Here is a 15,803-nt window from a genome sequence, read left to right as displayed (position 1 = left end):
ACGATCCCCAGATCCTGCTGCGTTAGCGTTCCTGACGTCCAACCAGAGTTCGTTGCAATTGCAGATACGCTGGCCCATACTTTATACCCCGATTTTGACTTGGACCCTGCCATCATGCCCCCTCCGTTCACACTTGCGTCCGGTGCTGGTACGCCACCAACGGAAGCAGCAACCATTTACTATTGCGGAACTAACCGCGGCCATTGACACGGCTGCACTCCTCAAAGATCCCGGACCTGACGGAGTAACATTTGAATCTTTCAAGAACCTCGACGATTCTTCGCTGCAGGGACTCCTAGAGGCGTACAACCGGGTTTGCCTCACGTGTACGATCCCCCCGGCCTGGCTTCAAGCGTATGTTATCACTATCCCGAAACCCGGTAAACCGAGAACAGACATCCGCAACCTCCGACCAAAAGCGCTTACGGCGACCATTTGGAAGCTGTTGGAACGTATGATTGCCACACGCCTTCAGTGGTGGCTCGACGAGCACCATCTATACCACCCGTGCCAAATTGGATTTCGTCCCCACCTTGGTGCAAAGGATGGTCTGGGCCACCTCTCCGAGATGATCCTTATTGGCGGCCGATCCCACCGTGCTCGCTCTGTGCTGGGCATGGACGTTCACAAAGCGTACGATCCCCTTGGCCACGCCACCGTCATTGCGGTACTTCATCTCCGTCACCTGCCATCCCGCCTATGTGATTTCATTTCCTTCTACCTACGAAACCGCACATTCTCCATACGCCTCAACGGATCTCCCATAGGTTCCTTCCAGCCCTGCCGTGGTGTGCCTCAGGGATCTGTCCTGGCCCCCTTGCTTTTTAACATGGCAATGATACCTCTTGCCTGGCGACTTGATGCTGTTCCACACATTTATAGTATCATCTATGCAGACGACATCCCGGTATGGTCTGTTCACCAGGACCTTCACGTCCAAAGTGTCCGCCTGCAACAAGCTCTAGATGAAACCAATTCTTGGTGCAGGTATCTTGGCCTCACGCTCTCTCCTAACAAAACAACCCTTCTCACCGTGGCCAACGGATGGGGCCGTCGGCGCCAGGCAGCCTCCCCTATCCGTCTTTCGGTTCAAGGCACGCCTATACCAACAGCATCTACCCTACGGGTGTTGGGCTTAGATATTACGGCCACTGGTTGTGCAAAACCTTGGATTCGCTCTACAAAGCATCAAGCTTCACAATCGCTGCATCTGTTCCGTCGCATGTCTCAAAAATCCGGCGGTGCGGCCTCCAAGATGGCCCGCATGCTTGTCCGAGCCATTCTTCAGCCTCGCATAGTTTATCAAGCGCAATTCCACTTTCTTAGAAAGTCAGACTGGGCACTACTCGAATCAATAAACAATTCGGCTATGCGAGCTATAACTGGTCTTCCAGCCTTCACCCCCGTCCCTGTTCTGCAACAGGAAGCGCAGCTCAACACGTTTGATAAGCTAGTGCATCAGCGTCGACAAGCCCGCCTCCAAAAACAAGCCCTTGACCCTGATTCTGCCGCTCTTGCAGCGTACATGACCGGTTCACCAGCCCCACCACTATAAAACACCAATATGCGGCCCCCATGGAAGTTCCACCAATTAACGGATACACGACCCGTTGTCCGTATTCATCCCCGGACAGTTGGTGCTCCGATTCCACGTTCTATGGACATTGCTAGCCCTTCCTCTACGCTGATGTTTCTTGACGCCAGTGCTTCCGATACCTTACTTCATACCGCTCTACGCTGCCCTACTGTGGCTCCCGATCCAGTGACCTGCACTTACATAACAATGGAGAAGTGGCCGTCAACACAGGCAGAACTCCTTGCAGTGCGGGATGCTCTGCTACATACATCGTTGATAATCAACCATGCTTCACCACTGTGTACAATTTAGACTGATTCGTCGGCAGCTGTACGAGAGCTTCGTAATACTCTCACGTCCAACGAACTTCTGCTAGAAATCCAGGACATAGGGGACACTTATCCATGTCGTGTCCGCGTGTCATGGCTCCAACGGAATAGCCACCCCGCAATGCAGGCTGCAGATGCCGGAATACACCACGTGCGTGTGCAATATCCAGCTCCTCTTGCACCTTCGTCAAACGGTGTTCGCCTTGCCAGTGGAAATGAACGTCTACGGCACACCGCGCGCGCTCTCATACCCCCACGCGGTACGGATCTCCCTGGCGGGTTGTCTCACCAAGATGAGGTCCTGCTCAGACGTCTTCGCCTGGGAGTCGCCCTCACGCCCGCTGTGACGAGGTTTTGGCCACGTCAATACCATGCCCCGTTCAACTTCACCTGCCCCTTTTGCCCCGCTCCAGTTGAACAGGCTACAGCAGAGCACCTGGTGTGGAGTTTCCCTGCTCTGCGAAGCCTACGCGCTGTGCACATCGCCACCTGCGGCCCGCACCCCGGACGTCCGCCAGATTTCATGGCCTGGATACAAGGACCACATCATGGCCCCCTGCTCCGATTCCTTTGCGAATTCGGGGTGTATCTGTACATTTAATTTCCCTTATGCTGAATAGCAAACTTCCGCAATAAAAAGAAGATTCCTACCAACCCGCCGCGTTGGCTCAGTGGCTAAGGCCTTGTGCTGCTGAGCACGAGGACGCAGGTTCGATTCCCGGCCGCGGCGGCCGTTTTTCTGATGGAGGCGACAAGCAAAAGCGCCCGTGTGCACGAGAGTTCGGTGCACGTTAAAGATCCCCCGGTGGTCAAAATTAATCTACAGCCGTCCACTACGGCGCGCCTCATCGCCTGCGTTGCGTGGGCGCGTTAAACCCCACAATCAATGAAATCGATCCCTACGGCGGGAAGTGCTTTTTCTTTTTCTTGAGGCTCTTGATGTGCGTTCGCTTATCATCATCATTTTCATCGTCGTTTCGCGAAACCAATGTGCAAAGTTTGCTTCCCTGCAGTGCGTTGCGGTGACGGGGCAGTCACTATCAGCGAGGCACAGCAAGGTTCGCTTTGATATGCTTGCAACAACATTTGGGGGTCCAGGGCGATTTTCGAGGCAAAAAACAGCGCTCTTCTCGTCCGCTATCAGCGGCAGCGCTATCATCGCTATCACCGGCAGCGTGCGCTGCTGATCGTGTCTTCGCCAGCGCGCTTTTGTTTAAGAGGATAGAGATAACAAAAGTATTGTTCTGTAATCAGCCCCCGTCTGCGCGGTGCCTCAGCCCTTGAGCAAGCGTTCTTCGGCGTTGTCCAAATCTGGCAACTTCAAGTTCTTCGATAAGCACAATAACCTGAACGGATAATGTTAAAAGGTGTCCGGATGTTCGACTGATTGATTGATTGATTGTAGGGTTTAACGCGCCGACGCAACGTAGGCGATGAGGCGCGCCGTAGTGGAGGGCTCCGGATTAATTTTGACCACCTGGGGATCTTTAACGTGCGCCGAAATCTCGTACACACGGGCGTTGGATGTTCGACTGAGAGGATCGCACCTTCCAATGCTGGATTGTCTTGGAAGCTACTTGAACAGCTGGTACACATATTTGTTACAGCAGAGCTGTTAAAGGCTAGGTTCTGACCAAAACTGTGTTCGTCAAGAGTGTGGGCAGAAAACAGTCCCTACGACAAAGTTGAATCTTGTGGCAAAGTCAACTTTCTGGTGAATGCTCTGCATCTCCCAATGCAATGCAAGTATCTTGGGTAATAAGCATGCTGGTAGTGGCATGCAGTGAAGAAGGTTATCACTAAGCCGAGTTACTTTTACTCGCCATGTAAATGTTACAACATTCCGTTCTGCTGTCAATATGTGGCCGTCTACGGAGAGAGTACGGTTGCGGAAAGCGGCTGCAACTCCCGTTTTATCCACACCACCCCTCAACAACAAATGGCACGACAATTAGTCCCTCAGACGTCCATTCCGCCGGATTGCATCTACTTGTCATAACTACGCAGTTCACAGGGGAGATGTAAACGTCACACAATTCCCGTCTGCTGTCAATACATGGACTTCTGCGGGAGAGAAACGGAAAACCCCGCGTTTGTTCGCTGGAATTAAACTCTTTCATTTCAAGTTTCATTCAGGTAATTAGATAGAAAGTATCTGCTCAACCGCCAATTGCAAACAAGCGCGTTTTGTTTCATGTGCTCCTTGGACTGTGATCTTGCTTCAGATGGTATAAGGGCAGTGATGCTTTTTTTTTTCTGGTTATCGTGGTAGTTGATCAGTGGTGGTTGCGGTCAGAGACTGCACGCGGTGTAATACTTTCCCCGTAATAAAAGAAGCGTGCACCCCTCCGTCGAACGACGACGATAGTTGAACGCGAAGCTTTCCCGTGGTGGACTCTTCGGTTAGCCGGTCCCACACTGCGAGTACGTGCTACTCTGCAAGTACGCACCACTTTTCTAGAATACCCACAGCACAGCAACTCTCGGGTGAGCTCTCCGTAGGACTAACGGCTGGGTTCAGGGTGTACGGCGCAAATCGGAACCAGCTGCGTGGCGTTCTCTTCGACCAGGGCGCAATCGGACAGACGCCGGCTTCATAACGCGACAAGCCAAATTCCGGCCAAGGGAAGCGGTTTTTTTTTTTTTTTTCACTTCACCGGGCCCACTATATTTCATCATCTTGAGGGAAAGATGGCTTTCCTGCAGAGCGTATTAGCGTACAACGCATCAGTGAGGAAACTAAAATTTTGCTTTAAAACTATTAAATCGAATGCAAGACATCCATGGGCGCCTCCAACCATGTGCGATCGCCTCGTCGGCCCACATTACGAAAACAATGTTCTGATTGCACGGCAATTGTTAGATGTGCAGAAGTACGGATGGCCGGGCGGTAGGCGGTGACTACCGCGAACAGAAGTAGGCCATCAGGCCCACGAAAGACATGAGAACATTCCGAGCCGTTTACCCACAACGAACTATCCTTATTTTTGCCAAACCGGCCACTAGCGGTGTGCCGTGTCCGCTCTATCGCCCCTAAATCCTATACAGCAGCCCGTTCACTGTGGGGCGCCAAGTTCCAAGGTTTTTCTATGGCCATGCCGATGCGAACTGCTGTTTCAGGCGGAGGTGAACTGAAACGCACCTCGGCGTCGTCTGCTACGCGAAGGCGTCTTCCAGCTACAAAAGTCCGCAAACGTCGAGCTTGAACTTCAGTAGCCAATATTAAAGACCGAAGCTTTATGCGTGACGTCGCAGAACTACTAAACAACGTTCAGTGTGCTGTTCCCGCCGGCACGCTCGCCCTTTTGGGTTCGCTACGAGCGTTTCCCAACAAAATGTATCCATGTCCTCATGGTTTTCATTGCGATAAGAGACAGTTAACCTTTCTCGCGCTCTATAGGAGTTGATGTGAAAAATAATCACGCTTGATTCGGTGTTTAGTGGTAATTGAGTCATACGAATTAAATTAAAGTCCAAACCCTCTTCACTGACGAGTCCATTCAGTCTCCTTCTGCCGATAATCCCAAATGGTGCGCGCCCACTCTGCTCCTCCCTTCATTTCTTCAATGGTGCCATCGCGCATGTAGTAGACATACTGACGACGCGGCAATCGCCAATGCCGGGCTGCTCAAAAAGAATGACGACTTCAAGATTTAGCTCAAGGCTTTAGCTCAGTGTTTGAGCCCCTGTATAAGCTTAGAATAAGCGTTCAGCATGCACTAAGCTCGCCACACTCAATCAATTCACTCACTTCCATCACCAATCAGATACCGAATAAGCGATCAATTCCCAGTGGGTCCCAAACCCACTAGCGAACTCACCCGTAACATTTCTGTCTGAATCAAGTGAAACGCAAAAAAAACTTTTGCGTTAAATTATTCGCGAACGAACAAGGTTGCCCAAGAAAGACTATCTATTTTGTAACTACCGCAGTCACGTTTTATTTGTCTGCTTCGTGACAGGCCTCCTCAACTTTTATACTCTTTTTGTTCAATAAGGAGTTCCCCGTCAGTGCTAGAGCCAAAGTATCCTTAATACAACACATATTTTTGTTTCCAAAGGGCATTTAAAACTTTTTTTAAAAAACCACCCATTATTGTTGACCATGCCCTCGCCAACACAGGAGAACCTGGGATTAGGGCGCCACCACAGAGGACGGCGGAGAGTAGACACAACGGCGTCACACAGGCGGCTATGGCCAGGCATGCACGGCTGAACACAAAACTACCAGCGCCACGTAGGGGCGCTGCACATGAGTTACTAATTGTAACAGCGATGTGCGGTGGCACGTTTGTTGTGCCTGATTTGTTAGATCCCATGGCGTCCGTGAAAGAGCCTGCCTCGCCAAGACCGGCAGATCGCTCCCATGGTCATTTCTGCATTTTACGAAAACAGCTCCTGTTGTGAAGCCAGTCGCATATCGCTTACTGCGCAGTCATGCGCAATTGGAATACGAAGGCGAAAATGTAAGCTGGAGTACACAAATTACGCAATGTCTTTCGATGCAAGCGAAGTTGTCGCATGGCTCCGTCACAGTCACAAACATTCGAAATGTGACTCTCACAATATACCAGAACCGAGTCATTGCATGACCTCCACGAACCATATTCATCGATTTTTCGTGTTTTACTTCATATGTTCGTGTTCTCTTTTGATCTTCACGAGCGCCAGAAGCTCATTATCAGGCACTTCCCTTCACCGACAACCTGACCACATGTGCGCAAGAGCACCAAACCTTTCCCGTTGCGTTGACGTCGTGACGAGCGGGAAAGTCGATTCGAACCGACGCTGCAATGATCACATGGAACGGGTTGCCAGTGTAGTATTGCACGAGGCCGCGGGTTCGATTCCTGGCCGCGGCGGCCGCTTTTCTGAAGGAACCGAAAAGCAAAAACGCCCATGTGTTCGGGATTTCGGCGCACGTTAAAGAAGATCCCCAAGTGGTCAAAATTAATCAGGAGCCCTCCACTACGGCACGTCTCATCGCCTGCGTTGCGTCGTCGTGTTAAAGCCTACAATCAATCAGCCAGTGTAGTATTTCTCGAAAATTTCCGCTACGCTGTAAAATGGTGCACAAACACGGTCTTTGCACGAAAGCGACAACACAGACAGGAAGGACGGGACACGTGTGTTGTCTTCGCGCAAAGCCTGTGTTTGTTCCCCAAACACGCACCAACTCGCCCAAGAAGTTCAGCTAAAGCTGTAAAATCTTTTAGACACTTAAAGGGAATTTTTACTGTCTCTAAACAACAGCCTTACACCCTCTTGAAAACACAACAAAACGCCCTTTTACGGGGTCTATATAGTACAACCACACTCTACCCTAGCAAAAAAAAAATACAAGCACCATTTTACAGGGTGTTTTGCAGTTTATAACATCCTTTGAAGAGGTGTTTTTTGTGTTTTTGTAAGAGCATAAGGTTTTACGCTATAGACAGAAAGGGTACAAATAATTTTACAGTGCACACACGCCAGAAGCACACTAACGGGGCGCTTGCTTTCGCCGACAATCTCACCACATGTGTGCAAGAGAATGAAAGCTTTCCGGTCGCGTTCACTTCGTCACGAACGAATGCGTTGACTCAAACCCATGATGCCGCTCACAGGTGTGTAATAGTGTAATAGGCCCCGGCAATATATTCTGCGTCTCCGACAACCGGTGTGCATGCGGTGCACACGACAAGCACGAGTCCAACACCACCAGCTCACCTTGGACGGAAGAAGTGCTGCGATGCACGGCAGTCGGACGCGACCTTGCGCTTGGGCGGCGGCACACACAACAACCGGCTGCCGCTGGTCGCACGACGGGGAAAAACGGCAGCCCGAGAGAGACGAGCGGAAAGGAGGATCGCTCGTTGAGGGCTCTTTCCTCGTTGGGGCGCCTTCGCTATCGCCAGCAGCTCCGGCCGCGTCCGTAGTAGTACACACGCGCCTGGGACGCCGACTGGGGCACCGTTAAACGCAATGGAAACGGCACGGCTGCGGCTGTGCGGCGTCCAGCCGCTGTTCTGCGCCGCATTCGCGTCTTTTAGTGGGAGGAACAACAGCGCGGTTTCCGCTACACACTGGCTCGTTTCTCTAGCCCATTTGGCTAGCATTCTCTCGTGCCGAGGAACAAGAGAAAGGAGTGTATATCAGCAACCAGCCGGCAAGACGACTCCGGAGCGCACGACACCACCGCAAATGCGCCCGCAACAAGCGCAGAAAACGTTCGTGAACACGTACAAAACTCACCTGCCATCACAAGGCGCCCCCAGCCGTCCCAAGGTCATTGTATGTGGTTCAATTCCCCCTCTCTCTCCCGTGGTGCGTAAACTTACGATCGCGCACCGCGACGGAACATTTTCTCCAGTGCTCTCACTTCAATCCTGAAACTACATACCCAGTGTGGCATAGCTCTCCCAGCCATTACACCTTTACGATCTCCCAAACTAAAGTACTTCCTAATTCCGTCTTAATATAAGCCACATGATTACTGCACTGTACAAGCAGATTAGAATCGTGGGCCCGAAAATTTATATGCAGAAAACAAAAGTAACGCTAAAAATTTAGCCTCGGGAGAGTACAGCGTTTTCAGATATGTGGCGAGGCTTTAGAAGTGGTAAGCGAATATATCTACTTAGCTTGAGTAGTGACCCCGGATCCCAACCACAAGGCAGAGTTTATCAGAATAATAAGAAGGGGGCGGACTGCATTGTCAGTTAATGAATGGCAGCCCTGAAGAAGAAACTGCATGACAGCTTCGTCTTACCGGTACTCACGTATGGGGCAGAAACTTGGAGGCTCACTGGAAGGGTTCAACTAAAATTGAGGACGACTCAACGAGCAATGGAACGGAAGATGATAGGTGTAACATTAAGGGACCAGATGGCAGCGGAATGGATCTGTGAACAAACGCGTGTTAAGGACATATTCGTAGAAATGAAGAAGAAATGGCGTGGGCATGGCAGGAAATGCTAACGCAAGTTAAAAGTTGGTCATTAAGGGTAACAGTGAATCAGTCAGGGTGCGGCAGAAAGTTAGATGGGCAGATGAGATAAACACGTTTGGGGGGATAAATTGGTCGCTGTTTGCACGGGACCGGGATAATTGTAGATCTATGGGAGAGGCCTGCAGTGGGCGTAGACAGGCTGATGACGATGAGCCACAATGGTAACACAGATCTCGTCTGTGTTGGGGGGGGGGGGGGGGGGGGGGGGGGGGGGGGATTTCCGGTAGTCTTCCTCTAGCATTGAGCAGTGTTCAATAACGTGAAACCCACTCACATCTCTTCAAGGAAGCGTTCGGAATTGGTGCACTGGGGCTTATATTATGGCGCTCAAGAGAGTCGAGAATCGGGCCAGTTGGTGCAGATGTGCAACGGCGCCCGAACAGACGGAACACAGGAAGGAAAAAAATTGGCCGCGTATCTGCTCCTTTCGTTGCAAATGTCGTCAAAAGACGATAGTCTTTATCGGCTTTTGCGAAGTAAATGCCTCCCTTCCCTTTCACGCTCACCTCTCATGTTGTTCCTCTTTTATCATTTTAAATTTCCCGCGTTCCACTGCTCCGAACAGGGTGTTTCGATGCGAACGCTGCCGTACGGCGAAGACGCGCGTTAATCGAGGCGCCCTAATTCAACGTTTATAGAACCACGTTTCCCTACTCCACGTGCGTTGCAAGCAGAACGTGGAACCTATCTAGTGGAACCTTGCGTAACTGTTGCCGGTTGATTTCTTAAAATGGTGCCAGAAGCTATAGTGGGGCGGGCGACAGCAGGGGACGGCGGAGTGAATTCTTTTTCTGCAGTTGATGAAGTATTTAATTTCGCAAAAGTCAAGCATGTTTGATTTCTTTATAAAGGAACACTGCAAATATCACCTCTGTATTGATTTGTTGTCTCATATTTGCGTATTGTCTTGTTCTTCTTCAACAATGTTGACAAGTATGAACCTTACACCGGACATAGACGGGTAGATTTAGCTGTGACTATATAAGACTATTGCGCAGGCATTACTTTGCTTTGGCCGGGTGGTTGAATCGAGTCACAGACAGACAGACAGACAGACAGAGAGACAGGCCAAAATTTCTGGGTTTAAGTAGCCCAAGAAAGACTATCGTCTTTAAGAACACGAGCGCACCGGGTGCAACCGCACAATCGCAGCGTTATGATCGAGTTCCAGCATAGCCTGCTCCATACTACGATCGGCGGGTACGGGGACCCGACTCGGTACATGCGCAATCGTTCCGCGGGTTCGATCCAGATTCGCTGAGCCCGCGCGTTCGTTACGGTGAGGGGTGGCCCTCCTGGCCGTGTCCGCGCGCTCACGCGCAGTCGGGTCCCGCAACCCGCCGCCGTAGCGTTAGCGGGCGCTAGCCGCTTTGCTAAAGCTGTTCAGCGTGACGTGGCGTGTTCGTAGGCGAGTTTATGATGGGCGAAGGACAGCGTCTCGCACAACGTTCACCAACACCACCAACGTGGATGAAGGCGTCTTCGAAACAAAGAGAAAAAACAGCCTGTAGTATACATAGTATGCACTGCCGTTTGGCCGCACGGGGCCGCTGCGGTGCTGCGAGGCCGACCTCCATGTGTGTGGTGTTTCGCAGCCGGAAACGCCATTTCTGTAAGTCGAATGGCGGACTCTTTTTCCCTCTCTCTCGGTGCACCTTCTCCGCCTCCTCCGTCCTGTATCGCCTCTCTTGTCTGCATCTGCCAGCGCCGGGCCGGCGGAAATCAGCTGATAGGCAGGTAGAAGGCCGTTCTGCAGCGAGTGACCGTGAACCTAAACGCGAGGTTACACCGTTACACGGCCTTCAGTGAGACCGCAGCAGTTTTGCGAAGCGGCTCGCTCTAACAATGCCGCAATGCTCGGTGCCAGGCTGCAAGTCGCGATCGGTACCCAAGGAATTGGGCGTCACTTTCCACCGGTTAGTGCATCATTCCGCTGACTAGTATTGCTATACATTGGTGTGCATTCATCCTTTGTTTGCAATCGCCGCCGTTATAGCTTCCCAAGCGATGGAGAACGCCGCAAACAGTGGGCGAACGTCGTGCGGCTACCGGACTGGAAAGTGCCCAAGTTTGCGTAGCAGTTTCCCTGGAAATCCCAGAGATGGCTAGTCAATTAAACGGCCGTTCTATATATATTGTAAAATATCACCATCATGAACACTGAAGACGAAGAGCAAGAAGATCTGCTCCTCGTGGCGCGAGCGCGCGATCGGAATTCTGGCAGCCATTAAAGAAAGGATTCAGATGGTTCCCCGGTCTCTCTCGTGTTTACAAGTGGTGCCGTGACCAGGATTTCTACCTCCACGCCACGAAAGCAAGCAGCCTGCCTTGGAGCAGCGTAGAAGACGGAGGCGTCGGAGCAGCTGATCGACCTGGTCCAGACAACGAGGAGACCCCCGCGGAATCAACGGGATCCGCCGAGCTGACTGAAACGTAAGAGGACTTCCGACAACCCTCTTCCAAGATGAGCAAAGAGATAGTAACAAAGAAGAGGAGGGCGATACGCGCGCAAATTACGCAGCTAATCAACGCAGCCGAACAGCAAATAGCAGAGAGAGCCGAAAGGACAACGTTATGCTCCACGCAAGCACAGATCAAGGGAATGGAAGCGCGACTTAAAGAAGCAAATAACCAAATGGAGCAATATTTAACAGACGAAGTGGCGGACAGTGAATTTGAAAGAATCCTTGAATACGACATGAAAATATTGGCTATACTCTCGAAGCTTGAAATGAGCATTGTGGAGTCCATCCCAAGCAACATAAATAGCCCGCCGATAGCACCAATCCCACAGTGCAGAGCAAGGACAGATGAATCGGAGTTGGTCAAATTGCCAAAGCTAGAGCTTATAAAATTCGACGGGAATATGCTTGAGTGGAACAGATTTTGGACACAATACAAGTCATCAGTTCACGACAGGCCTAACATGAGCAAAGCTCAGAAGTTCAACTATTTGATGGCGTCATTAGACGGAAAGGCAGCTGCTGAAATAGAAGGCTTACAGTTTTGCGCGGAAAAGAACTACGATCATGCAGTCCAATTGCTATTGGAAGCTTATGGAAGACACGACAAATCGGTGGATATTCACATGAACGAGCTGCTAAACATTCGAAAAGTGAAATCAATAAAGGATATTGAAGATCTTCGACGGCTGGTCCAGGCGGTACAAGTGAACATGCTCGCCCTTGAATCCCTAGATGTAAAACCCGAGTGCTATGCACCAATGCTAATGCCAGTGTTGAAGAGGGCTATTCCAGCAGAACTGTCAGTAGAGTTCAAGTTGAAGGAATTGTCGCAGAACACACGGAACAGGGAAGAAAGACAGCAAAACGAGTCAACAGGAAAAAAAAGCGCAGAAGAACTAACCCGGTTGCTTGAATTCCTTCGGCATCAAGTAAACTTACGAGAGGAGACAGAAAAGGAGCAAACAACGGTCCCTCAAAAACAGTCAAAAGAAAGCACGAGACAGTTTCGAACGACAACAAATTTTTACAGCTCATCCGAAAGAGTGTGCGTATTTTGCAAACAGAACAACCACACGACTGAGGATTGTCGGCGCAATATGCAAATGGAAGAGAAAAAGGCAGCACTAACAGCTAACCGGGCATGTTTCAGGTGCACGCGGCCAAATCACACTGCGCGTGTCTGCAGAGCCAGCGTGCGATGCAAACAGTGTAAAGGAAGGCACGCGACATCAATGTGCAGGACAAAACGAGAAAAGAAAGCAGAACAACATGCCGCGATGGTCCAGCCACAAGAATCGACGGCCTGCACCATGCATGCCATTGAACGGCAGGAAAGGCAGTGCGTACTGCTTCAAACTGCGGTAGCTTGGATTGAAGGAGACTCCTCAGGCGACTACGCACGAATCTTACTTGACAGCGGCAGCCAAAGGTCATTCATCGCAGCTGGATTAGCAGAAGCAATTGGTGCAAAGATCATCAAACAAGAAAAGTTGACGATTGGCTCGTTTGGCGGTAATGAAACGGTGAAGACCATGGATGTGGTGCAAGTAACAGTAGGGCTGCAAACCAAGAGCTCGACCATCACAATCGAAGCACTGAAAGTAGACGTGATATCCCGTAATTGTCTGCCAGCACCCAGCAAAGACATCAGCGAAGAGATGAAGAAACTAGATTTGGCAATTGCCGACGACACCAATAAAACAAGAACGCAAAAGTCGATAGGTTTGCTAATTGGCTCAGATTTTTATTGGGAATTCTTCACAGGAAAGATAAAACGAATAGGTGACAAATTAATGGCTGCGGAAACAACGCTCGGATGGGTAGTGCAAGGACCATACACTCAAAACAAACTGAAAGTGACAAAAGACCAGACAGTCATGGTACTTCATGTCGAAGCTACTGATAAAGGAATACAGGACGAATTGCAGAAATTCTGGAATTTGGAGTCAATCGGCATCACAATGAAACATGGTCCACCAAGTAACGAAGATAAGGTGTTCGAAGGGTTCGAGGAGAAAATAACGATGGAAAATGGCCGCTACGCAGTAGGTCTGCCATGGAAAGAGAACGTAAACCTGGACACGAACAGAGAAATCGCATTGAAAAGGCTACGGCAATTAACAACGACGCTGAAGAAGAGTGGTGCTCTCAGAAGGTATGACGAGGCAATCTCAGAATATTTCACCTCTGGGGTAGCGGAAGAGGTGCAGGAAGGAGCAGAAAAACCAAATACCCTTTGCTACTATATGCCCCACCACGCAGTCATACGAGAGGACCGAGCAACCACGAAAGTCAGAGTCGTTTTCGACGCGTCGTCAAGCACGATGGAAAACAGATCGCTAAACGACAATTTAGAAGCCGTTCCGAACTTTAACGAGGACATACTGCCCATGCTTATAAACTTCAGAAAAGAAAAGATTGCACTGATCGGAGACGTGGAAAAGGCATTTTTGCAAATCAGCATCCACGAGGAAGACCGAGACTCTTTGCGGTTTCTGTGGTGGAAACACGACGACCAGGGAAGACTAACTGACGAAATTCAGGCGTGGAGGATGACAAGAGTGACATTCGGCACTACACCGAGCACATTTCTACTGGCAGCCACAATTAAGCACCATCTAAAAGAAATGACTCCTGAATTTCCAGAAACAACAAAAAGACTACAGAGGGCAATTTACGTCGACGACGTGATGCTCGGAGCGGACACAGTCGATGAAGCCATCAAACTGTACAACGAGACGAAAATGGTGTTCGACAGAGCCTCGATGAACGTGAGAAAATGGACGTCAAACGACAAGCGAGTAAATGAAGTGTTCGACGCAACCGAAAAGGACGAGGGTGCGCACAAGGAGCTTCGGTCTTGCGGCCGAACGAAGTTGTTAGGAATGATATGGAAACACCACGAGGACGTTCTGTGCTTTCCAGTGGAGAAATGGGTGTCAGACCTAACAATGCTCCCACTGACTAAAAGAACAGTGCTGCAGGCAACTGCTAAAATATTTGATCCACTTGGACTATTGTCGCCATTCACCAGACGAGCGAAAATAGGTTTCCAGAGCCTATGGAAACTGGACACAACATGGGATGATCCTTTACCTGCTGAAGAAGACAAAAGGTGGAGAGTTTTAATTGAAGAGGCATTAGCGATGAAACATCTACAAGTGCCCAGGTGCTATGCTGAAAATCAAGGTATGATACAAGACTCAACGCTGCACGTCTTTGCCGACGCAAGCCCACTAGCATATGGAGCAGCAGCGTACCTCGTGACATCAAACAGCGATGGAACAACGGCGGCAACATTGATGGTGGCGAAAAGTCGTGTGGCTCCGATCAAAGAACTCACGTTGGCTCGATTGGAGCTGATGGCAGCAGTGCTAGCCGCAAGATTAAAAGATTACGTACAAAAACACTACGTGGGAAACCTGGGAAGCAGTCACTTTTGGACTGACTCTATCATAGTGTTGCACTGAATCAACGGAAGCAGCAAGAGAGAAGCATTCGTAGAGAATAGAGTCGCAGAAATACGGGCGAAAACGAAAGCGGGGAGCTGGTCATTTGTACAAGGAGAAGATAACCCAGCAGACCTACTAACGCGAGGAATCAAAGCACGTGCCTTGATTGAGTCACAACTGTGGTGGCGCGGACCCAGTTGGCTAGCGTCACAAGAAATTGATCGCTACAAAAACTGCGGAAGAGACGACCAGTTAATGATTGAAGAACAGAGGATCGAATGCAACAAGTGCACAGACGGAACAGAGAGACCGGCATCATCGATATTGAACATCGAGAACTATGGATCATACAATCGCCTTCTGAGAACAACTGCTTGGGTATTTAGATTCGTCAAGAACCTTAAAAAAGAACATTGGAAGGGCCCATTGGGAACGCAAGAAATAACCTCAGCGGAAAATTACTGGATTAAGAAAGCTCAAGAAGCATTTACAGGGCACAGCCATTCGCACCAAAAAGGAAAAAACGTGTTTCAAATACAAGGACAAGACGTATTTATTGACGATGAGGGGATTATACGGCAAAAAGGACGCGTTCAATACAGCAATGCGATAAACAAGCACGTCATCGTGTTACCGAAGCAAGGACATTTCACGGAGTTGCTTGTGAATCAAGTTCACCGTCTGACGATGCATGGTGGAGTTCAAGCAACGCTTGCTCAGCTGCGAACTCGATTTTGGGTCTTGCAAGGCCGTCAGACGGTCAAACGAGTAATAAACAAATGCATCTTTTGTAAAAGACACAATGCAAGACCACTGAGCCAAGTGACACCTCCCTTACCAGCGGACCGAGTCACGCAAGCCATGCCATTTCAAGTGAGCGGAGTAGACTTTACAGGACCGCTCTACGCAGCCGACAAGGGCCAGTGCCTGAAACAGTATGTCGTGATTTTCACCTGCGCTGTCTCAAGAGCAGTTCATCTGGAAGTGGTC

General features: G+C 50.1%; 1 protein-coding gene and 1 pseudogene across 1 annotated transcript in view; one reads left to right on the top strand and one right to left on the bottom strand.

Moving 5' to 3' along the window:
* Positions 1-7,771, bottom strand: part of LOC144141338 (acetylcholinesterase-like) — a 77,739-nt gene extending 69,968 nt beyond the window's left edge. The window contains exon 1 of the mRNA XM_077672932.1: positions 7,615-7,771. The gene's annotated coding sequence lies outside the window, so the exon portion shown is untranslated. The remainder of the gene's footprint in view (positions 1-7,614) is intronic.
* Positions 1-15,803, top strand: part of LOC144143464 (uncharacterized) — a 38,828-nt pseudogene that overhangs the window by 4,045 nt on the left and 18,980 nt on the right.

Source organism: Haemaphysalis longicornis, unplaced genomic scaffold (genome assembly GCF_048455015.1).
Source record: "Haemaphysalis longicornis isolate Haplotype H1 unplaced genomic scaffold, Haemaphysalis longicornis Haplotype H1 scaffold_6, whole genome shotgun sequence".
NCBI lineage: Eukaryota > Metazoa > Arthropoda > Arachnida > Ixodida > Ixodidae > Haemaphysalis > Haemaphysalis longicornis.
Note: the sequence above shows the minus strand (reverse complement) of the source record. Positions and strands in the feature narration are given on the sequence as shown.